Source organism: Bufo bufo, chromosome 1 (genome assembly GCF_905171765.1).
Source record: "Bufo bufo chromosome 1, aBufBuf1.1, whole genome shotgun sequence".
In the NCBI taxonomy this organism is placed as follows: domain Eukaryota; kingdom Metazoa; phylum Chordata; class Amphibia; order Anura; family Bufonidae; genus Bufo; species Bufo bufo.
Genome location: NC_053389.1, coordinates 347,002,072 through 347,024,597, shown reverse-complemented (window position 1 = coordinate 347,024,597; position 22,526 = coordinate 347,002,072). Strand labels below are relative to the sequence as shown.

The 22,526-nt window shown below is 43.7% G+C and overlaps 1 protein-coding gene across 1 annotated transcript in view; it reads left to right on the top strand.

The window, feature by feature from the left end:
- The window catches only part of LOC121009531 (A disintegrin and metalloproteinase with thrombospondin motifs 2-like), a 775,073-nt gene that overhangs the window by 218,250 nt on the left and 534,297 nt on the right, over nt 1-22,526 (top strand). The gene's annotated exons all lie outside the window — the stretch shown is intronic.

Here is a 22,526-nt window from a genome sequence, read left to right as displayed (position 1 = left end):
CAGCATGAGTATATGTAAAAAGACACCCCAAAACACATTGCCCAAATTGTCCTGAGTACGGCGATACCACATGTGTGACACTTTTTTGCAGCCTAGGTGGGCAAAGGAGCCCACATTCCAAAGAGCACCTTTAGGATTTCACAGGTCATTTTTTACACATTTTGATTTCAAGCTACTTACCACACATTAGGGCCCCTAGAATGCCAGGGCAGTATAAATACCCCACAAGTGACCCCATTTTGGAAAGAAGACACCCCAAGGTATTCTGTGAGGGGCATGGCGAGTTCCTAGAATTTTTTATTTTTTGTCACAAGTTAGCAGAAAATGATGATTTTTTATTTTTATTTTTTTCTTACAAAGTCTCATATTCCACTAACTTGTGAAAAAAAAAAAAAACTTCCATGAACTCACTATGCCCATCACGAAATACCTTGGGGTGTCTTCTTTCCAAAATGGGGTCACTTGTGGGGTAGTTATACTGCCCTGGCATTTTAGGGGCCTGAATGCGTGAGAAGTGGTTTGAAATCAAAATCTGTAAAAAAATGGCCGGTGAAATCCTAAAGGTGCTCTTTGGAATGTGGGCCCCTTTGCCCACCTAGGCTGCAAAAAAGTGTCACACATCTGGTATCACCGTACTCAGGAGAAGTTGGGCAATGTGTTTTGGGGTGTCTTTTTACATATACTTATGCTGGGTGAGAGAAATATCTTGGCAAAAGACAACTTTTCCCATTTTTTTTATACAAAGTTGGCATTTGACCGAGATATTTATCTCACCCAGCATGGGTATATGTAAAATGACACCCCAAAACACATTGCCTAACTTCTCCTGAGTACGGCAATACCAGATGTGTGACACTTTTTTGCAGCCTAGGTGGGCAAAGGGGCCCACATTCCAAAGAGCACCTTTCGGATTTTACCGGCCATTTTTTTTTACAGATTTTGATTTCAAACTGCTTCGCACGCATTTGGGCCCCTAAAATGCCAGGGCAGTATAACTACCCCACAAGTGACCCCATTTTGGAAGACACCCGAAGGTATTTTGTGATGGGCATAGTGAGTTCATGGAAGTTTTTATTTTTTGTCACAAGTTAGTGGAATATGAGACTTTGTAAGAAAAAAAAATAAAAATCATCATTTTCCGCTAACTTGTGACAAAAAAATAAAAAGTTCTATGAACTCACTATGCCCATCAGCGAATACCTTAGGGTGTCTACTTTCTGAAATGGGGTCATTTGTGGGGTGTTTGTACTGTCTGGCCATTGTAGAACCTCAGAAAACATGACAGGTGCTCAGAAAGTCAGAGCTGCTTCAAAAAGCGGAAATTCACATTTTTGTATCATAGTTTGTAAACGCTATAACTTTTACCCAAACCATGTTTTCCCTGCCTTTCCCTATTCTATACATTTCTTATTTCTAGCCTTTACCTTCACTGGCTCTCACACTATAATAGAAGCTTGGCTGTGTCTGTACACTGTTCCTAACATCTTTTTCTGTCAGACTCTGCATAGACCCATCCATCCTCATTCACAGCCCAACACAGAATGATGTTCTGCAAGGGCACCCGCCTGCTGCAGCACTGATTGTCTCATCCAGGCTATCTGTCGGCCTGTTACCCAATCAGGGCAAGCTCCCCCCCACCACTTCCTCTCCGGGTCATGTCAGCATCCTTCTTCCTCCTTCATGCTTTTTCTGGGAGTTTTTCCAGCGATACGAGTGAGGCAGTCTTTGAAAATGCTCACCTACCAGCTCGGGACGTATTTAATTTTGTTCTATCTTAAGGTATTGTCCTACATTCATTGATGCTGCATTATCAGGATTACTTTAATGTTTGATTAGGTTTTATATTGTCCTGGACTGTAAATGATTGTTCCTTATTTCTGGACTTTGGTGAGCTAGTTGTCTGTGCCTGGTCTTACTTGTACCGGCACTCCCTTTATTGTATACAATTTTTAAATGTTTGTGTCATTCACAATAAAATTGCTTTATTTTATTTTATTGCAGGTGCATTTCTATTGCTGTTTTCTTGTGTTTTTTGTTTATCACAAAATGGTGGCATTAAAAGTACAATTCCTCCTGCTTAAAACAAGTCCTCATATAGCAATGTCAAAGAAAAAAAAAAAAAAATGCTGAGGTGAAAAAAAACAACAAAAGAAATTGCTATGGTGGTAATGCAGTGGGACTGCCAGAGACAGCCGAGCGTTATACTCAGTAGTCGAACCCATGTAGATCTTTGGGACAACTACTATAAGCACGAAACTAGACTGTGTCCTTAATACTAAATTGTGTAACATACATTGTAATGTGCCTCATATGTGTTAATTATTTCCCTTCCCTGGTCTTGCTTGCAACAGCAGGTCATCTTCTTTCTCTGTAATCTTAAAGGGGTTCCCCGGTTTCATAATAAACTTTTTTTTTTATCTGCCCAGAGTACCCCAAACACTGCATAATTTTGCCCCATAGATCTGCTTTTCATTCCAGCAATTCCTTTCCCTGTTTAGGCTTAAAGGATAACTGTCACATTTAGACCCTAATTTAAATTTTCATATATGTAGTTACTAATAACATGATATTCCAGAATCAGTTACTATTAGACTGAACCCATATTTAATAAGATTCAGCCCTTAGCAACCAGTCTGCATAAAACTGCAATTTCACTATTCAGTTAAGATGGCCGCCACTGTCCTCACCCTGAGGCTAATCCCGCCTGCCCTCACTAGCCAGTAACAATAGCCCCCTTAAAGTGTCAGTAACCAGAGCCCTCCCCCCTAAAGGGTTAATCTCCTGCAGCACAAAGGGGTCCTCTTACCACATGTTGCTTTCATTTATACACTGAGCAGATGGCAGATCTCCCTTCCCTGCTGTGCACTGCACCAACTCTGCATTCTCCAGCTCTGCTGAGTGAGGGAGCGTCTGCCAAGCGCAGGGACAGGGAGAAGTGCACACAGCCCAGGCACTGTTATCAGCTGCTGGGGAGGACCTGGCTTTAATCATTTACTTACAGTCCCTGGCTGTCAGTAATGTGACCCTGCACGCTGCGTGCTCAGTCTATCAAAAGATAGACGGACCATGCCTAGCAACCCTATTTTAAGCACAGGTAAAAGTAGGCAGTACAGGGAACCAAAATGTGGAATTAAGGGGTAATTGAATACACAGTGAAAAGTTGAAATAGGGCCACCAAGGTGATATTAATCACCACAATCCAATACTCCCCCCAAAAAAAATGACAGTTATCCTTTGAAGCTTGTCTTCATTCCATTGTGGTCTCATTATTATTATTACTTCCACACAGAACAAATATCAGCGACCCATACTAGGGTATGGAGCGGATTTGTCGCAACTCTTGTGGAGTAAGGATGAGCAAATGGATTCTTCTGGTTTGCAGTTCGTATAGCATTTACCAAAAAGTTTGGATTGTAATGAACCCAAATTTCTGGGGATTCGTTTTGATTGAGAAAGATAGACTACTCTGTACTTTGAACTAATTGTCATTTATTTTTTCTAAAAACCCAGCTGAGCATTGGGCTTACAAGAATATCCTCATGCATACTCTGCACCCTTCATAAGGAAAAATAGTCCCCAAACAAGGCCTTTCAGGCAGCCATGCAAGTTTTGTCAAGTTTGAGAAACACAAGTTTACTCATCTCTGCTAAAGGGTAGTTACCCAGAAAGCTGGGTTCCTGGTATGAGACACTCCAGTATTTCTTTCTTTTTGGAAAGGAGACCAGCTTGCATTTTCTCTTTTCCAGAGATGCATTATGTGGGCATGCAAGCACAGAAATTGATACAAAATATTATTATAAAAGAGCACTGACTGAACAGTTTGAGGCTACTACCAAAAACTTAGTGGAGTAATTGAATGAAACAATTACTTGTAATTACACTACACTGCCAGTGCAATGGAGATGACATGTAATGTAATGAAGAGTAAGCAGCGCATGGAGTGCTACTTCCTCTTTAAACAGTTGATTGACGGTGGTGTCGAGTGTTGGACTGAGGATTGGTCATCAATATAAACTGCCTGCACAACTCCTTTAAAAATACAGTATTTTTCGCCCAATAAGACGCACCTAGGTTTTTGAGGAGGAAAATAGGAAAAAAAATATTTTGAACCAAAAGCTGTGCTTTTAGTGGGCTTTGAACTAATGGTGTTCTGTGGATGACACTATTATGGGGGATCTGTGGATGACACACTGTTATGGATCTTTGGAGGACACACTGTTATGGGGGATCCGTGGATGGCACTGTTATGGGGCGAGCCTCGGATGGCATTGTTATGAGGGGGATCTGAGGATGGCACTGTTATGGGGGATCTGTGGATGGCACTGTTATGGGGGATCTGTGGATGGCACTGTTATGGGGGATCTGTGGATGGCACTGTTATGGGGGATCTGTGAATGGCACTGTTATGGGGGATCTGGATGGGACTGTTATGGGGGATCTGTGGATGGCACTGTTATGGGGGATCTGTGGATGGCACTGTTATGGGGGATCTGTGGATGGCACTGTTATGGGGGATCTGTGGATGGCACTGTTATGGGGGATCTGTGGATGGCACTGTTATGGGGGATCTGTGGATGGCACTGTTATGGGGGATCTGTGGATGGCACTGTTATGGGGGATCTGTGGATGGCACTGTTATGGGGGATCTGGATGGGACTGTTATGGGGGATCTGTGGATGGCACTGTTATGGGGGATCTGTGGATGGCACTGTTATGGGGGATCTGTGGATGGCACTGTTATGGGGGATCTGTGGATGGCACTGTTATGGGGGATCTGTGGATGGCACTGTTATGGGGGATCTGTGGATGGCACTGTTATGGGGGATCTGTGGATGGCACTGTTATGGGGGATCTGTGGATGGCACTGTTACGGGGGATCTGTGGATGGCACTGTTATGGGGGATCTGTGGATGGCACTGTTACGGGGCATCTGTGGATGACACTTTTATGGGGGCATCTGTGGATGACACATATATAGCATCTTTTGCTATATATGTGTCATCCACAGATATCCCCCATAACAGTGTCGCTGTGTACAGTAAATAGTGACCCTAATACAAGTGGGGGCTGGCAACTTGTGTTAAAATCGCTGCGGGGCCCGGAGCAGTCGCTGTACTCTAATACACCTGGCCCCCGCACACACCAGTATTCAGATGTAAACTGTAGGCAATTGATATGTTGACTGTAGGCAATCAATATTTAAACTACAAGGTAGCGCAATCCGCGTACCTTAGTACTCACTATTGAACGCCCGTACTTGCAGGCAGGATGGCCGGTCACACACTTCCTCATGGCGCATGCTCCGCCTGCTTCATTAATAAAGTGGGCGGAGCATGCGCCGTGAGGAAGTGAGTTACTGGCCAGCCTGTCTGCAAGTACGGGCGTTTAATAGTGAGTACTAAGGTACGTGGATTGCGCTACCTTGTAGTTTTAATATGAATTGCATAGAGTTAACATATCAATTACCTACAATTTACATCTGAATACTTGTGTGTGCGGGGCCTGGTGTAAGAGTACAGTGACTGCACCAGGCCCCGCCGTGAGTTGCCTCCAGCCCCTCCTCCCAGCCCGCCTGATACAGCGCAGCCTGCGATGTAAAAATGGCAGCATTCGTCCCATAAGACGCACTGCCATTTCCCCCTCACTTTTGGGGGGGTGCGTCTTATGGGGCGAAAAATACGCTCCTTGTGAGCGTATGTATTCGGCGCATGCGCAGTGAATGTCTGACCGCTTCCCTGCTCAGACATCTCCACTGCGCCTGCGCGATGACGTCATAGTGCTCCGAGGAACAGGCGCAGGGGAGATGTCTGAGCAGGGAAGCGGTCAGACATTCACTGCGCATGCGCCAAATACAGGCGCTCACTGGGAGGATCGCATTCAGGGGGAGATGGGCGGGCTGGAGGGACGCGCTGGGCGGCGGCAGTTTGTGAAGGTAGACGGAGCCTCTAGGTGCTAATGACGCCCCCATAGCACCTAGAGGCTCATTAACATATTAATAAAAGTTCTTTTTTTTAGCAAAACGGCTGCCCCAAAAGCAATTATATTAGGATGGTTTGGCAGAGCAGACACTAGCGGATCGCTAGTGTCTGACAGCTAATTATGTGAAACGAAGTGATAGAAACCCTTTAAGTAAAACAAATAAATAATACCTTATTGAAATTCTCAGATGTTCCATAAATCCATTAAATTTATTTACCCCTATTATTCTGATCTTAATCCTTATGCTTGTATGTGTCCTCCTCATGGGACTCAAACCTCCATTCATAAAGCTGTTCCGATCACATGGTTGAATTCAGCCAATGAGGAGTCACACATGTCATTAATTAATAAAAATAACCTAACCCGGAATCCGTCCAGAGCACAGCTTGGCCATAGTCTTTTGACTCGCCCTAAATTAGAGGGAGGGACAGGTTTACCTAACTTTTTGACATATTATAGGGCTGCAGTTATGAACTGCATCTTAGATCTTTTTCACAACAAGGATACTAAGATGTGGGTAGAAATTGAGCATGTTATGGATCCCCACCTGGCAACAGACATATTTTGGCTGCCCCCTAATTCCTTATGCAATCTCCCGCATGCCCAATCTGATATGCTCCTCCCTACTTTAGCCGCCTCATGGATAAAGTTTGCACCTAAACTAAATTTAGCTAAGATCCCAGGACCCCTCTCAATGCTCACTGATCATCCAGACTTACCTGTGGGACTTAAACAGGTGCTCGAGTTAACTACACATCTACTATCAGACTGAGAGACGTCTGTTCTTCTACTGGGATACGCCCTCTCGAGGACCTATCACACATACTCCCGCCATCTCCCGGAAGATGGTTCCTCTATTTTCAGCTCAGGGGGTTCGTTGGTTCTCTGATGCCTGGTTTGCAGTCCCACACATCTCTAACGGAATTTGAAAAGTTATGTGTTGCTCAGGCGGCCCCTGGCCATGCTATTTCTCTACTTTATGCCATACTGAACACAGGGGGGACTGAGGACAGCCAATCTGGAGATTCCTACCCCAAACTCAAGTTTATGCTTGATTGGGAGACGGAATTGGGTGAAACCTTTACTGGGGATCAATGGAAACGCTCTTTGCTTCTTACGCATAAGATCTCTATATCGTGTAATTTGCAAGAACTCAATTATAAAATACTTACCAGATGGTATCAGACACTGGAGAAATTGCATCGTTTCTACCCCTCGGTTTCTGAGCTATGTTGGCGGTGCCTAGGTGCTAGGGGGACCATGACCCATATATGGTGGGAATGTCCGAGGCTTAACCCGTTATGGGTAGATGTTTTCAAGCTTTATAATTTTCTATTCCGGGCCCCCATAGCGTTCTCCCCTTCCATCGCTCTGCTATCTATTTTCCCGGATCTCGCATATTAAAAAGGGGGCATTGCGGCTTTTTATGCTGGCCATGAGACAAATTATACCGCGCAATTGGAAGTCAGCTGAGAGTTTGAGAAGGATCACTTGGGTCTCTGCACTAGATGTGCTGATCCACAGAGAGGAGATGTGTGCCTCTGACCATAACAAGATTCCAGCATTTCTTAAGAGTTGGGAGCCATGGTCCAGGTTTAGAGCCTCTACCTCGTTCTCGGTTTGGGTGACTTCTGGGGTTCTCCCTGATTCCACTCCATAAAAGTGCCTAGATATTCACCAGCTATGCCCCATGATTTCTTCCCTCCCTCCCCCCCCCCCCTCCTCATGTGTGTCGTCTTGTCTCCCCCCTTTTCTGTCAATGTTTGTCTAGAATTATTGGCCTATATATCTTTTGTTTGAGGCCTTATTAAGCCCTTTTGGGGCCTTTGATTCCGCTGGCTATATGACAGCTGGTTGTTTGCAATACATATACGGATACATGCTTATACCATGTTCTTGATGCTATATTGCTGTTTACGATTGCATGTCACACTGTAACTATATATGTGGCGTCTATACTGCAATTTGTGATGTTTCCTTTATGATTATAAAAGATAATAAAATCTTATTGAACCATAAAAATAACCTAACCCCATCCTCAATTCTTTCCCATTCAATCTTACAGTTACATGTTCTCACCTAACCAATGGAAATTCACTACACTGACTACTAAACATAGAGCAGAAAGACAGGTTTATATAAGCATTCTACTAAAACAATTATTGCAAAGGAGCAAATCCGCCTTATCAAACAAGGCTTGAAATCAAATTCAACATTTAAACCTTGTGGTTGTAATGTATCTAGTGTATAGATCCCTTCACAGCAATTCATTCTGGCCAGTGGATCCCCTCCCTGCCACTTCTGATTAACCTTTTCAATACCAGTGAACAATAGTCCACTGGGATTTTTGCCATGTACTTTTTTTAAATGTAGGAGGACACTATGCGTTTCCAATCCTTTTTTAATGTTTCGGATATGCTCCTGAACCCTCGTTTTCAATTTCCTAAATGTACGCCCAACATATGGGAGCCCAATGAGTAAATGACCCCTGTATGTTTACAAGTAATTTCTCCTTTTATTTTTAAACCAGAGCTATTCCTCATGGACTGGACTGTCTGTACAATCATTTTTCTATTCTCTTTTTTTCTATTTTTACATGGAAGGCAAAAACCGCACCATGTAAATTTGCTTTTAGTTTTACTCCCAATTTTTGTAGGAATGTGGCTATTGTGACACAGTGAGAGGTTTGGTCTGTGAAAACAGGTATTTTCCTCCCAGCATGTGCTGCTGGGCTGATTTACAGCTAGGTGAGGTCAAATACCGGACTGGATTTTAAGTGCCGATACGGGTTTTGGCAGCACCTGGCTGTCCTTAAATAGGCAGCTGGGCTCAGAAGCCAGATCTGTGTTGGGATCTGGGAGCCTTGTGTCTAGATGAAGGCTTGCTACCTGTTTGGGGTGAAAACAGGTTGGTGCTGCTATGGTCGAGGACTCTTTGAGGCAGAATTGCCGCATGGTGTGAATTACCACCTACACCGCAAGGTGACTTTTTGCTTGATTATGACTGCTTGTTTTGTTACTTGCCTAAAGTGTGAATAAAACACTGAACTGTTTGATCTAAAGAACTTGTTGTTGCCTCTATACTGCGTCCCCTAATCCTATCTACCAGAGCAAAACCCCACACTATGTACTAAATGATTCCGTAAATTAGGTGCCTTTTTTTTATACTATATCTGGTTGATCTGTGATCACAGTCCCCAAAACAGGATAATTTTTTAATACAGTCCAATTTTTCTTTATGGCATTTTTCATAAAGCCTGCATTCACATTATATTGGGTAAGAAATGTGAATCTGAAATCTTTTTATTTTTCTATTTTTTTTCCTTGACTTTCTTTGATATCCATTTTGCCACATTCTTCTATACTTTTACAACACATAGGTTACTCAAAAGAAAAGTTAGTTTTCTCAATAAAACGATCCTGAATAACCTGACTTTGTTTTTTATAGTCTTCTATATCAGTGCAATTATGATAGATTCTTTTTAACATGGATTATAGTGACAGCTTGTTGTGTCAATATAAAGTCAGGTCCATAAATATTGGGACATCGACACAATTCTAAGAACAAGCAGGAACTGAAGACCGTTGCAGTAGAGGCCTGGCAGAGCATCACCAGGGATGAAACCCAGCGTCTGGTGATGTCTATGCGTTCCAGACTTCAGGCTGTCATTGACTGCAAAGGATTTGCAACCAAGTATTAAAAAGTGAAAGTTTGATTTATGATTATTATTCTGTCCCATTACTTTTGGTTCCTTAACAAGTGGGAGGCACATATGCAGACTGTTGTTATTCCTACACCGTTCACCTGATTTGGATGTAAATACCCTCAAATTAAAGCTGACAGTCTGCAGTTAAAGCACATCTTGTTTGTTTCATTTCAAATCCATTGTGTATAGAGCCAAAAATGTTAGAATTGTGTCGATGTCCCAATATTTATGGACCTGACTGTATATTGACAACAAGCTGTCACTATAATCCCGCGAGATTGACCGAACGTAATTACGTCATGCGTTCCACCTTGGAATGCAGAAGAGCTCTACGGCTATCTATTCATTGCCGTTCACCCCTACTCATAACTAATACACAGAGGTACACCATCAATACATCGCAGAGTTGCTATCCATCACACATATATAAATATCGATGGGGGTTAATTAAAACAAATACCGCAGCCTATTACATATAAATATTCTTAAAGGGAGAACACAAGCAAGGAGGGAGTTAATTGGAGAATATATATACGTATAAAAAAAAGCAGTCTTATTTGATCTAATATTAAATACACTGTGAGCGGTTGGTAATATTGAACATTTTTGTTCTCTGACTGTGATATTATATTGATATAAGTATGTGTATTTAATTCACTTATTATTTATCACCATTCACTTTTCATCACTTTTTATTTTTTCACTCTTATTTTTCACTTATTTATTGGCTTTTATATTTTTTTTTTACCTTGGTTCTTATTAGGGCTGCACGATATGGGAATTTTGTGCGATTGCGATTAGGGCCCTAAAAATTGCGATAACGGTATGCGATGCGATATTTTAAGGGAATTGTGCTAGAGGTCTATTTGCTTGGATTTTCCCATATGAGCGGCTGACGCGGCTGGGTATGACATAGTTATGGGGGATCTGTGGATGGAGCTGTTATGTGGGGGATCTGTGGATGACGCTGTTATGTGGGGGATCTGTGGATGACGCTGTTATGTGGGGATCTGTGGATGACGCTGTTATGTGGGGATCTGTGGATGACGCTGTTATGTGGGGATCTGTGGATGACGCTGTTATGTGGGGGATCTGTGGATGACGCTGTTATGTGGGGGATCTGTGGATGACGCTGTTATGTGGGAGATCTGTGGAGGACGCTGTTATGTGGCGGATCTGTGGATGACGCTGTTATGTGGGAGATCTGTGGAGGACGCTGTTATGTGGGGGATCTGTGGGGGTGTAGAGCTGTGGATGACGCTGTTATGTGGGGGATCTGTGGATGACGCTGTTATGTGGGGGATCTGTGGGGGTGTAGAGCTGTGGATGACGCTGTTATGTGGGGGATCTGTGGATGACGCTGTTATGTGGGGGATCTGTGGATGACGCTGTTATGTGGGGGATCTGTGGATGACGCTGTTATGTGGGGGATCTGTGGATGACGCTGTTATGTGGGGGATCTGTGGATGACGCTGTTATGTGGGGGATCTGTGGATGACGCTGTTATGTGGGGGATCTGTGGATGACGCTGTTATGTGGGGATCTGTGGAGGACGCTGTTATGTGGGGGATCTGTGGGGGTGTAGAGCTGTGGATGACGCTGTTATGTGGGGGATCTGTGGATGACGCTGTTATGTGGGGGATCTGTGGATGACGCTGTTATGTGGGGATCTGTGGATGACGCTGTTATGTGGTGGATCTGTGGATGACGCTGTTATGTGGGGGATCTGTGGATGACGCTGTTATGTGGGGGATCTGTGGATGACGCTGTTATGTGGGGGATCTGTGGATGACGCTGTTATGTGGGGGATCTGTGGAGGACGCTGTTATGTGGGGGATCTGTGGATGACGCTGTTATGTGGGGGATCTGTGGATGACGCTGTTATGTGGGGGATCTGTGGAGGACGCTGTTATGTGGGGGATCTGTGGAGGACGCTGTTATGTGGGGGATCTGTGGATGACGCTGTTATGTGGGGGGTCTGTGGATGACGCTGTTATGTGGGGGATCTGTGGATGACGCTGTTATGTGGGGGATCTGTGGATGACGCTGTAATGTGGGGGATCTGTGGATGACGCTGTTATGTGGGGGATCTGTGGAGGACGCTGTTATGTGGGGGATCTGTGGATGACGCTGTTATGTGGGGGATCTGTGGATGACGCTGTTATGTGGGGGATCTGTGGAGGACGCTGTTATGTGGGGGATCTGTGGATGACGCTGTTATGTGGGGGATCTGTGGAGGACGCTGTTATGTGGGGGATCTGTGGATGACGCTGTTATGTGGGAGATCTGTGGAGGACGCTGTTATGTGGGGGATCTGTGGAGGTGTAGATCTGTGGATGACGCTGTTATGGGGGATCTGTGGAGGACGCTGTTATGTGGGGGATCTGTGGATGACGCTGTTGTGGGGATCTGTGGAGGACACTGTTGTGGGGGATCTGTGGAGGACACTGTTGTGGGGGATCTGCGGAGGACACTTATGGGGGATCTGCGGAGGACACTGTAATGGGGGATCTGCGGAGGACACTGTTATGGGGGACCTGAGGAGGACACTGTTATGGGGGATGTGTGCTATGACACATGGGGCCACGAGGGGGGCCAGCATAAGACACACATATAGCATCTTATGCTGGTCCCCCTCATGGCCCTATGTGTCCTAAACTGCGCACATAACTCTCCTATTCATAAAATGGCCAGCCTCTGTTCTTTCACTATGAATGCACTGTAGAGAGCGGCTGCGAGCGAGCCGGCCAGCGCGTGACTGACGTCACTGTCACGCTCCTCCCACTTAATTCAGGAAGCAGGAGCGTGACTAAGTGACGTCAGTCACGCGCCGGCCGCCTCGCTCGCTCCCGCTCGCTGCAGTGCATTCATCGTGAAAGTAAGTATAGAGGCTGGCCATTTTATCAATAGGACAGAGGACATTTTATCAATAGGGGCCCCTTCATATATAATCGCGGCATTTTCGGGTCGGCCGAATCGCCATATCGCATTTGCCGATTATCGCAATTCGATTATTTTTGCGATATATCGTGCAGCCCTAGTTCTTATACTAATGAAATTTACATTCACGATATACAGTACAGACCAAAAGTTTGGGCACACCTTCTCATTCAAAGAGTTTTCTTTATTTTCATGACTATGAAGGCATCAAAACTATGAATTAACACATGTGGAATTATATACATAACAAAGAAGTGTGAAACAACTGAAAATATGTCATATTCTAGGTTCTTCAAAGTAGCCACCTTTTGCTTTGATTACTGCTTTGCACACTCTTGGCATTCTCTTGATGAGCTTCAAGAGGTAGTCCCCTGAAATGGTTTTCACTTCACAGGTGTGCCCTGTCAGGTTTAATAAGTGGGATTTCTTGCCTTATAAATGGGGTTGGGACCATCAGTTGCGTTGAGGGGAAGTCAGGTGGATACACAGCTGATAGTCCTACTGAATAGACTGTTAGAATTTGTATTATGGCAAGAAAAAAGCAGCTAAGTAAAGAAAAACGAGTGGCCATCATTACTTTAAGAAATGAAGGTCAGTCAGTCAGCCGAAAAATTGGGAAAACTTTGAGAGTAAGGGCTATTTGACCATGAAGGAGAGTGATGGGGTGCTGCGCCAGATGACCTGGCCTCCACAGTCACCGGACCTGAACCCATTCGAGATGGTTTGGGGTGAGCTGGACCGCAGAGTGAAGGCAAAAGGGCCAACAAGTGCTAAGCATCTGTGGGAACTCCTTCAAGACTGTTGGAAGACCATTTCAGGGGACTACCACTTGAAGCTCATCAAGAGAATGCCAAGAGTGTGCAAAGCAGTAATCAAAGCAAAAGGTGGCTACTTTGAAGATCCTAGAATATGACATATTTTCAGTTGTTTCACACTTGTTTGTTATGTATATAATTCCACATGTGTTAATTCATAGTTTTGATGCCTTCATAGTCATGAAAATAAAGAAAACTCTTTGAATGAGAAGGTGTGTCCAAACATTTGGTCTGTACTGTACGTGTCTTAATTATTTATAATTTTTTTTTGACAATTGTGATACATTATGTACTTTATGCAAGTGTTATATTTTTTATCACATCATCATTCACTATAATATTTAGACTATTTAAGAGTATTTATATGTAATAGGCTGCAGCATTTGTTTTAATTAACCCCCATCGATTTTTATATATGTGTGATGGATAGCAACTCTGCGATGTATTGATGGTGTACCTCTGTGTATTAGTTATGAGTAGGGGTGAACGGCAATGAATAGATAGCCGTAGAGCTCTTTTGCATTCCAAGGTGGAACGCATGAAGTAATTACGTTCGGTCAATCTCGCGGGACTTGTGGCATATACTTCTAAGCGGAGGAAGATGTGTGGGTTTGGAATGGATGCGATGCGTTCCACGGTGGACCGCATGCCGGATATCCGGTCCGGGGAATGCGGCCTTCCGTGGTGCGCCTCGCATCCATCCACCCTCTAGGATGGTTATACTGGACTCTATTTTCAATCAACATCTCCCTCCCGGCTTTGTCTCCTTCTGCCTTATCCCGCCTGCATGATGTGAGCGGTGATGCTGGATTGGGTGCGATGCGTTCCACGGTGGACCGCATGCCGGATATCCGGTCCGGCGAGTGCGGCCTTCCGTGGATCGCCTCGCAATCCATCCACCATCCATCCACCTCGCAATCCATCCACTATCTTAATCAGTGTTTTTGTCGCCCTCTATTTCGTCTCGCATGTATGTAGGAATGAAGTGAGTGGTATGGTGTCCGGACACTGGCGGAACCGGAAGTGAGTTGGTGCGTTCCAAGCTGGAACGCACCACATTTCCCGTTTCCGATTTGGGCGTATGTTTGTTCTCATGTGTTCCCAATTGACCTAATTTACAGACTATATATGATCAGTGAATACACACCACTAGTATCCATTGAGAAAGCGACCGCAAAATACGTGTTGGGATCCAGGACTGTCTTGGGCTGTATGTTTTACTGCATTCTTCTCCTGTATTTGATTTGTATTTTGTGGCACTTTATGTATTAACTTTAGGGCTGGGGCTCATTGTCACCCATAGCCTGGGAGATTTGTTGCTAGTAATATGTATTATAAGTGACAGACCTGTGGATGTTTTTCCTGTGTGACTAATGCTGCTAATATATATGGATTTCAATAAATGTTTTAACCACTTACCGTCACGCTAACGCCGAAAGGCGTCATTTCTGCGGCGCTCCCAGGTCACACTAACGCCAATAGGCGTCATCTCGCGTGAGCCGAGATTTCCTGTGAACGCGCGCACACAGGCGCGCGCGCTCACAGGAACGGAAGGTAAGAGAGCTGATCTCCAGCCTGCCAGCGGCGATCGTTCGCTGGCAGGCTGGAGATGTGTTTTTTTTAACCCCTAACAGGTATATTAGACGCTGTTTTGATAACAGCGTCTAATATACCTGCTACCTGGTCCTCTGGTGGTCCCCTTTGTTTGGATCGACCACCAGAGGACACAGGTAGCTCAGTAAAGTAGCACCAAGCACCACTACACTACACTACACCCCCCCGTCACTTATTAACCCCTTATTAGCCCCTGATCACCCCTGATCACCCCATATAGACTCCCTGATCACTCCCCTGTCATTGATTACCCCCCTGTCATTGATCACACCCCTGTAAAGCTCCATTCAGATGTCCGCATGATTTTTACGGATCCACTGATAGATGGATCGGATCCGCAAAACGCATACGGACGTCTGAATGGAGCCTTACAGGGGCGTGATCAATGACTGTGGTGATCACCCCATATAGACTCCCTGATCACCCCCCTGTCATTGATTACCCCCCTGTCATTGATTACCCCCCTGTAAAGCTCCATTCAGATGTCCGCATGATTTTTACGGATCCACTGATAGATGGATCGGATCCGCAAAACACATACAGGCGTCTCCCTGGAGCCTTCCAGGGGGGGTGATCACCCCATATAGACTCCCTGATCACCCCCCTGTCATTGATCACCCCCCCTGTCAGGCTGCATTCAGATGTCCGTATGATTTTTACGGATCCACGGATACATGGATCAGATCCGCAAAACACATACGGACGTCTGAATGGAGCCTTACAGGGGCATGATCAATGACTGTGGTGATCACCCCATATAGACTCCCTGATCACCCCCCTGTCATTGATTACCCCCCTGTCATTGATCACCCCCCTGTAAAGCTCCATTCAGACGTCCGCATGATTTTTACGGATCCACTGATAGATGGATCGGATCCGCAAAACACATACAGGCGTCTCCCTGGAGCCTTCCAGGGGGGGTGATCACCCCATATAGACTCCCTGATCACCCCCCTGTCATTGATCACCCCCCTGTCATTGATCACCCCTCTGTAAGGCTCCATTCAGACATTTTTTTGGCCCAAGTTAGCGGAATTTTTTATTTTTTTTTCTTACAAAGTCTCATATTCCACTAACTTGTGTCAAAAAATAAAATCTCACATGAACTCACCATACCCCTCACGGAATCCAAATGCGTAAAATTTTTTAGACATTTATATTCCAGACTTCTTCTCACGCTTTAGGGCCCCTAGAATGCCAGGGCAGTATAAATACCCCACATGTGACCCCATTTCGGAAAGAAGACACCCCCAGGTATTCCGTGAGGGGCATATTGAGTCCATGAAAGATTGAAATTTTTGTCCCAAGTTAGCGGAAAGGGAGACTTTGTGAGAAAAAAATAAAAAATATCAATTTCCGCTAACTTGTGCCAAAAAACAAAATTTCTATGAACTCGCCATGCCCCTCATTGAATACCTTTAGGTGTCTTCTTTCCAAAATGGGGTCACATGTGGGGTATTTATACTGCCCTGGCATTCTAGGGGCCCCAAAGCATGAGAAGAAGTCTGGTATCCAAATGTCTAAAAATGCCCTCCTAAAAGGAATTTGGGCACCTTTGCGCATCTAGGCTGCAAATAAGTGTCACACATCTGGTATCTCTGTACTCAGGAGAAGTTGGGGAATGTGTTTTGGGGTGTCATTTTACATATACCCATGCTGGGTGAGAGAAATATCTTGGTCAAATGCCAACTTTGTATAAAAAAATGGGAAAAGTTGTCTTTTGCCAAGATATTTCTCTCACCCAGCATGGGTATATGTAAAATGACACCGCAAAACACATTCCCCAACTTCTCCCGAGTACGGAGATACCACATGTGTGACACTTTTTTGCAGCCTAGGTGGGCAAAGGGGCCCATATTCCAAAGAGCACCTTTCGGATTTCACAGGTCATTTACCTACTTACCACACATTAGGGCCCCTGGAAAATGCCAGAACAGTATAACTACCTCACAAGTGACCCCATTTTGGAAAGAATACACCCCAAGGTATTTCGTGAGGGGCATGGCGAGTTCCTAGAATTTTTTATTTTTTGTCACAAGTTAGTGGAAAATGATGATTTTTTTTTTTTTTCATACAAAGTCTCATATTCCACTAACTTGTGACAAAAAATAAAAACTTCCATGAACTCACTATGCCCATCAGCGAATACCTTGGGGTCTCTTCTTTCCAAAATGGGGTCACTTGTGGGGTAGTTCTACTGCCCTGGCATTCTAGGGGCCCAAATGTGTGGTAAGGAGTTTGAAATCAAATTCTGTAAAAAATGACCAGTGAAATCCGAAAGGTGCTCTTTGGAATATGGGCCCCTTTGCCCACCTAGGCTGCAAAAAAGTGTCACACATCTGGTATCTCTGTATTCAGGAGAAGTTGAGGAATGTGTTTTGGGGTGTCTTTTTACATATACCCATGCTGGTTGAGATAAATATCTTGGTCAAATGCCAACTTTGTATAAAAAAATGGGAAAAGTTGTCTTTTGCCAAGATATTTCTCTCACCCAGCATGGGTATATGTAAAATGACACCCCAAAACACATTCTCCAACTTCTCCTGAGTACGGAGATACCAGATGTGTGACACTTTTTTGCAGCCTAGGTGGGCCCATATTCCAAAGAGCACCTTTCGGATTTCACAGGTCATTTACCTACTTACCACACATTAGGGCCCCTGGAAAATGCCAGGGCAGTATAACTACCCCACAAGTGACCCCATTTTGGAAAGAAGACACCCCAAGGTATTCCGTGAGGGGCATGGCGAGTTCCTAGAATTTTTTATTTTTTGTCACAAGTTAGTGGAAAATGATGATTTTCTTTATTTTATTTTTTTTCATACAAAGTCTCATATTCCACTAACTTGTGACAAAAAATAAAAACTTCCATGAACTCACTATGCCCATCAGCGAATACCTTGGGGTCTCTTCTTTCCAAAATGGGGTCACTTGTGGGGTAGTTATACTGCCCTGGCATTCTAGGGGCCCAAATGTGTGGTAAGGAGTTTGAAATCAAATTCTGTAAAAAATAACCAGTGAAATCCGAAAGGTGCTCTTTGGAATGTGGGCCCCTTTGCCCACCTAGGCTGCAAAAAAGTGTCACACATCTGGTATCTCCGTACTCAGGAGAAGTTGGGGAATGTGTTTTGGGGTGTCATTTTACATATACCCATGCTGGGTGAGAGAAATATCTTGGCAAATTACAACTTTTCCCATTTTTTTATACAAAGTTGGCATTTGACCAAGATATTTATCTCACCCAGCATGGGTATATGTAAAAAGACACCCCAAAACACATTCCTCAACTTCTCCTGAATACAGAGATACCAGATGTGTGACACTTTTTTGCAGCCTAGGTGGGCAAAGGGGCCCATATTCCAAAGAGCACCTTTCGGATTTCACTGGTCATTTTTTACAGAATTTGATTTCAAACTCCTTACCACACATTTGGGCCCCTAGAATGCCAGGGCAGTAGAACTACCCCACAAGTGACCCCATTTTGGAAAGAAGAGACCCCAAGGTATTTCGTGATGGGCATAGTGAGTTTATAGAACTTTATATTTTTTGTCACAAGTTAGTGGAATATGAGACTTTGTAAGAAAAAAAAAATAAAAAATCATCATTTTCCGCTAACTTGTGACAAAAAATAAAAAGTTCTATGAACTCACTATGCCCATCAGCGAATACCTTACGGTGTCTACTTTCCGAAATGGGGTCATTTGTGGGGTGTTTGTACTGTCTGGCCATTGTAGAACCTCAGGAAACATGACAGGTGCTCAGAAAGTCAGAGCTGCTTCAAAAAGCGGAAATTCACATTTTTGTACCATAGTTTGTAAACGCTATAAATTTTACCCAAACCATTTTTTTTTTACCCAAACATTTTTTTTTTATCAAAGACATGTAGAACAATAAATTTAGAGCAAAATTTATATATGGATCTCGTTTTTTTTGCAAAATTTTACAACTGAAAGTGAAAAAATGTCATTTTTTTGCAAAAAAATCGTTAAATTTCGATTAATAACAAAAAAAGTAAAAATGTCAGCAGCAATGAAATACCACCAAATGAAAGCTCTATTAGTGAGAAGAAAAGGAGGTAAAATTTATTTGGGTGGTAAGTTGCATGACCGAGCAATAAACCGCTAAAGTTGTGGAGTGCCGATTTGTAAAAAAGGGCCTGGTCTTTAGGGGGGTATAAACCTGTGGTCCTTAAGTGGTTAAATCAGTATATGTTAAATAAAAACTTGGTATTCTATATTATACAAATTGCTGTCCTTATTTGTCAGTTTTGGGTATCTATTTGAAGCTATCACGGACAGCTCCATACCGGGCGTTTTCTTTCGCTCTGCGATTTGGTTGTGTCAATATATGTGTGTTAACATCTGTGTCCTTGAAAAACGTTCTGGTTTTAAAAAATTATTTTCAATGAAAATAGTTAAGTCCAAAAAGTTCACTATCTAATTGTTCAGTTATTGCTCTTAGCCCCAAATTCTTAGGGATAACAGTATAGAGAGAGGCCACATCTACCGTGGCTAACCACCTATTTTCACTACTTATATCAAGATTTTTTATTAGCTCAATCACACTACTTGTGTCTTTCAAATAGGAGGGGGCTTTAAGCACATACTTCTGGAGAAAAACAATATACTCTGTGAGTCTACTAGTCGAAGAGTTCCTTAAAATTCATTAATGTCTATGAAGATTATCATAATAATAAAGTTTATAAATGGAGGAATAAAAGTACAGAGGGAAATGCCGACTTAAAAGTCTGGTCAAAATAACGGCGATATGGTTTCACCCACACAGGGTAACTACATCGGGAATAGTGACACTGCACAAAATTATACATCAAATAAAAGGGCCACCACCAATCCTATATTATTCTATATTTGGATGAATAGTTTTTATATTTATTGACAAGTAAATGTCAATTTTTAGAGAAAATTTCTAGTCTACAATGATACACTCTCAGTGTACTCAGTAGCATAAAAAATATTTGTGTTAATGGTTTGTGTGTTATTACCCCCTTGCCTACTTCCCCATAACTTTATACATTGTGGTGATAGGCTCTTAACTGTAACCTGACGTACTGTATAAAGGCATCAGGTTACATTGTGATCTGCCGGTGCCTGGTGGTGCTGCAGATGTCCGTGACCGCACTGTGATTAGACAGCTGCGGTTACAGTAATGAGTGTCAAGACCAGCAGAAGCCTGCAGGGGATGTGAGACAGCCCCCTGCTGGCTGTGAATTAATCCCTTCCTGCCCTGACTGTAGCAGGAAGGAGTTAATTCACAGAAAAAAAATATATAATTAATTCATTAATAAAAAGTGAAATAAAGAAAAAAAAAAATTAAAAAGTTACACTTACTAGTATTAGCAATAGCATGGAAGACTATGCACACACATACACACGTTCTCCCCCCATTTTCGTTAATAAAAAAAATTACATATATATATATATATATATATATATATATATATATATATATTCGTTTTAGCAATAGTATAGCGGACTTTGTGTGTGTTAAATATGCTAACATTTCCTTTTTTCATTGTTATTTTTTTTTTAATAATCCAGGTATTCGTTTTAGCTATATTTAGTATAGCTGAGGTTTTGGTTTTTCTTCATAAAATATAGAAACACAAGCATATTTTTTTATAATAAAAAAAAAAAAAAAAGCAAAATGTCCAATTAATACCTTAGGGGGAGAATATACAGTAAGTCACTCTCCTGCATCTCCTGGACCGACTGTGACTCCCCTGACCTGAACTAATTGCATCATAGTTACTGTCTGATCGTGACTTTATTGTACTGTGTTCACAGAATCATGAGAGTACAGTACAATAGACCCACAATCAGATAGAAACTGACAGAAATATAGTAACAAACTAGAAAAGCTACAATTTCTGTGGAAATTGTGTGAAGTGTTCTTGCCTCCACCAGTAGTCTACAACTGGAGTGAGCGGAGTAACTGGGTGGAGTGGCTTGTGTAACTGTTGTGTGTTTGGAGTGGCTGGAGTAACTGTGGAAAGGCTGGACTGGGCAGAGTAACTTTATGTAGTGGGCAGAGTAACTGTGTGGAGTGTTTGGAGTGAGTAAAGATAGTAAACATTACACTAACCAATTGATTGATCAAATTTAAAAAGTGCACATGGCAAGCTTGATAGAGTGAGAAATGCATTTCAACTTGTATTTATTTATGTAGCACATTTAATTGCAATGTTGGTTCCCAAAGTGCTTAACAGTTACATTATAACATACATTTATAAAAACATTAGCAGCCGATTTGTGTAGGTTGGCTTGAAAATTAGGGAGTGGTGCAGGGGCGTAGCTAGAAATGCATAGGCCCCATAGCAAAAAAAAATTATGGGCCCCCCCCCCCCTCTGTGCCATCCACAGATCCCCCTCCCCATAGCAGTGCCATCCACAGATCCCCCTCCCCTAAATAGTGCCATCCACAGATCCCCCTCCCCTAAATAGTGCCATCAACAGATCCCCCTCCCCTAAATAGTGCCATCAACAGATCCCCCTCCCCTAAATAGTGCCATACACAGATCCCCCCTCCCCTAAATAGTGCCATCCACAGATCCCCCCTCCCCTAAATAGTGCCATCCACAGATCCCCCCTCCCCTAAATAGTGCCATCCACAGATCCCCCCTCCCCTAAATAGTGGCATCCACAGATCCCCCCTCCCCTAAATAGTGCCATCCACAGATCCCCCTCCCCTAAATAGTGCCATCCACAGATCCCCCCTCCCCTAAATAGTGCCATCCACAGATCCCCCTCCCCTAAATAGTGCCATCAACAGATCCCCCTCCCCTAAATAGTGCCATACACAGATCCCCCCTCCCCTAAATAGTGCCATCCACAGATCCCCCCTCCCCTAAATAGTGCCATCCACAGATCCCCCCTCCCCTAAATAGTGCCATCCACAGATCCCCCTCCCCTAAATAGTGCCATCCACAGATCCCCCCTCCCCTAAATAGTGCCATCCACAGATCCCCCTCCCCTAAATAGTGCCATACACAGATCCCTCTCCCCTAAATAGTGCCATCCACAGATCCCTCTCCCCTAAATGGTGCCATCCACAGATCCCCCTCCCCTAAATAGTGCCATACACAGATCCCCCTCCCCTAAATAGTGCCATCAACAGATCCCCCCTCCCCTAAATAGTGCCATCCACAGATCCCCCCCTCCCCTAAATAGTGCCATCCACAGATCCCTCTCCCCTAAATAGTGCCATCCACAGATCCCCCCTCCCCTAAATAGTGCCATCCACAGATCCCTCTCCCCTAAATAGTGCCATCCACAGATCCCTCTCCCCTAAATAGTGCCATCCACAGATCCCTCTCCCCTAAATAGTGCATAAATAAATTTTGGACAGCAGCAATAGTGCAATCCGGGTGTCAGGAGGAGCATGGGGGCAGAGCTGATGGCACTGGGGTGAGGGAGAGCTGATGGCACTGGGGTGAGGGAGAGCTGATGGCACTG